The sequence below is a fragment of the Aulonocara sp. 'chitande type north' Nkhata Bay genome, linkage group LG3 (genome assembly GCF_057382095.1).
Source record: "Aulonocara sp. 'chitande type north' Nkhata Bay isolate Kocher_YH1m ecotype deep benthic linkage group LG3, A_spYH_male_GT1.1, whole genome shotgun sequence".
Lineage (NCBI taxonomy): Eukaryota > Metazoa > Chordata > Actinopteri > Cichliformes > Cichlidae > Aulonocara > Aulonocara sp. 'chitande type north' Nkhata Bay.
This window is the reverse complement of record NC_141346.1, coordinates 22,197,681-22,200,825: the sequence shown is the minus strand read 5'-3', so window position 1 is coordinate 22,200,825 and position 3,145 is coordinate 22,197,681.

Genomic DNA, 3,145 nt, shown 5'->3' with positions numbered 1-3,145 from the left:
TGTTGATGAGACTATAATAAGGACAATGAGACTCAGATTTAGCATACACAAAGGCAAATTTCTACCTGAATAAAGGACCTGATGTCAGAATTGCAGATACAGGAGCAGGAGACTCTTTGAATGAAGACAGTGTGTTTATTTACAGTGCAAAAGACAACCGAAATTCAGAATGTCTTCACAGGAAGCATGATCATTCATAGAGTTTTGAAGGCAGATAAAGGACTTTACAAGTGCAGCAGGAGCTGAATCACCAGAGAGCTGGCTGACTGTCACGTGTGATACCCTGAAGAAGTGTTTATCATTTCCTTTTGTGTTTTCCCTTTTTAATGGCAGCAGTATTACAACTGCATCATGTAATGACTCGTAACTGAGTTTCCAGTCTTTCACACAAAGTCAGAAATTCTAGTCCAAAGATTACAGCTCACTTCAATCTCTAGCTTTGTGTGATTAAACAGATTCTCTCATCACATTCACTGACTCTTCAGAGCTGAGCTGTTTACGGATGTAAGGTAAGCATGCTCTGACCAATTTATTACTTGGGTGTGCTTGGACAAACATGTTAGTTTAATTGAGCTGAAACATTTCATTCTGCCACCTTGTGTATTTTTTTATTTATTCATGCTCACTTCTTATTCATATTTATAATGTTACTATTCAGTATTCACAGTCTGTTAAACTAATCCTTTTGAAAAGTACTGAATACTTTTTCTTGCATTTGTATTGTGTCAATAATATGTACTATTTGTAGTATATCTGGGCAAAGCTGTAAAACAAGTACACATGTAAACATGTTTATTTAGTGTGTAAAAAAATGTCTAAATTACAGCCAACTCTGAAGTATTGGTTTGAATTTGTGCCTTTTTTGATATACTTACATCTCCATAACCAGTTGTGTATCCTTGTTGTTCTTATCTTCAAGTTAAGCTTTAAAACTGATAAGTGTACAGGCATTCGTTACAGTTGTGTGGCTATATTACTTGTTAACAAGAATTTAAATTTTTAGTAGTTAGGACTTACTCAAAAGTTAAATTTCTCTTTAACTCAAGAGTTGCTTGTAATGAAGTTGTGCCCTGACGTTGATAATAATAATGACTTTCCCACCATCCAGATCTTTACTCTGGGCTTAGTGGTAATAAACTAATATTGGTTTATTAAAATGCATCAAAATTAAACTGTGTCTTTTTACCCTCTGATAGAGAAATGAACCCTGAAGCTATTTTTGGATATTAAGTATTGCTTCAGCGCCAAGATAAACCTACACAGGAAGAGACTGTTGAGACTGTTAAGCTTTCTGCATCAGACTCTGAGAGCTTTGTCTCCATTTCCATATAAAAAAAAAGAACTAAACTACAGAGTTTGTTAAAATTACGTTGTCAAAATTGTGTGATGTTTTAGAGGTAGAGGACCATGTCGATGACACATCAGAGCAAGGCACAGTGAAGTAAAGGTGCTGCAGCACCCCCTGTTGCAAAGGGCAGATATCACAGCAACTCTTGCAAAATACAAAATTCAAAGAAAACAAGTTATAAAACTACATATGTGGCCTATATAATAATCCTGATATTTATGCAATTTTTTAAATTTAAGAAATGCATGATTTGCTGTTTTCACATAACACTTACTCAACGACTTGAATCTACCCTAGACACCATTACAAGTATTCATAAAACTTGATTCTTTGGTCTTTGGTGTGAAAAACCAGCAAAAGAATCTGAAGTATTGTACTTTCATTCACATGTGCTCATTAATGGTGTTGTGCCAATACCGATATGTAATATCGGATCGGTCCATCCCTACATTAAACTACATTTTTAAATCTATTGCTATTTTAATAAAAAATAGGTCATGCTAAATGGGTCAAAGGTCACAATAATAATGATAATAATAATAATGATATTAATACTTTCCACACAAATCAGACTTAAAAGGTCAAAGTGGATATTCTCTTAAAAAATTCCACAATGCAAACACCTTGTAAGCTGGTCACATGACAACAAAATAAGTACATTTAGGCATATATCTCATTGAAGTATCTCATTAAATAAGAATTCGGTATAGTTTACACTCTGTATAGTCTATGGACCGTAAACTATGGACAAAATAAATATTTAAGTGTGTCTTGTACTTCTTTGATGACACTACCATCAGTTGTACTGTATTAACATGATAAACTTCAAACTAACAACAGAAAACATGAACCAGCCTGCTAGTTGCGTCAAATGCAGCGTTAGACATAAGTGGTTACTTGTTCCACCCACTGATAGTGAACTTAATCACTGAGGACTGACTTGTCACAAAAGCAAATCAGACTCAGTGGAAGCTAATTTTGTAAAACTACTTTGTTTAATTGTGTGAAGTTTTAAAAATATTTGATATTAAAACTGTTTAAGCAGCAGTAAGACACCTGTGCTCACTGCTGTAACACTTCAGTCTTCAGTTAGCAGTGAAACAACAGCAAAACAATGGAAGTCAAAGCTTTCGGCACCAAACTCTGTAAGTATTTTTCATATTTAAAGAATAACAACATAAAATTATACAAAAATAAATAATAATTTTTAATCAAAGTTAAAAAGGAAATGTGCCATTTTTTTGTGAGAAGTGAAAGAACTGCATTTTTCTGATTTTTTTCTGACAGTTTTGAGATGCGTTACTGTTAGCTGTAAGTCCCGTCATAAATCTGCAGCTTTTTTATCTCTTCAGTGATGACGATTATGTTACTACTGGGGGTTCAAGGTCAGAGAGTTGGTGAGTGCCAGCTATATTCGTATATGAACTTCATTTTCCAATTTGGAGGAGCAAACAATGCAAGAAAAAAAAAGTGGGAAACAGGTTCTTTGTCCATTTCTTAATGATCAGAGGAGTTGTGATGCAGTTTTTCTTTTGTTTTGTTTGTTTATTTTATTTAGTCTTTTGTTTCTTTCATAAAAAAAAAATACAGTCCAGTAGGTTTAAGTAGTATGCAATTTTTTGTTGTTGTACTGACTGATATAAGTTAATCACAATTACACAATATCAAAGACAGTTTTTTAATGCATGTGCAAGATGTATTTTAGCTTTCTCTTCCCTTTGAATTTTTTTAGATACAACATTTAATCCAGATCATACCAAAGAGCCGAACCTTTTCTCTTCTGAGGACACACCTTGG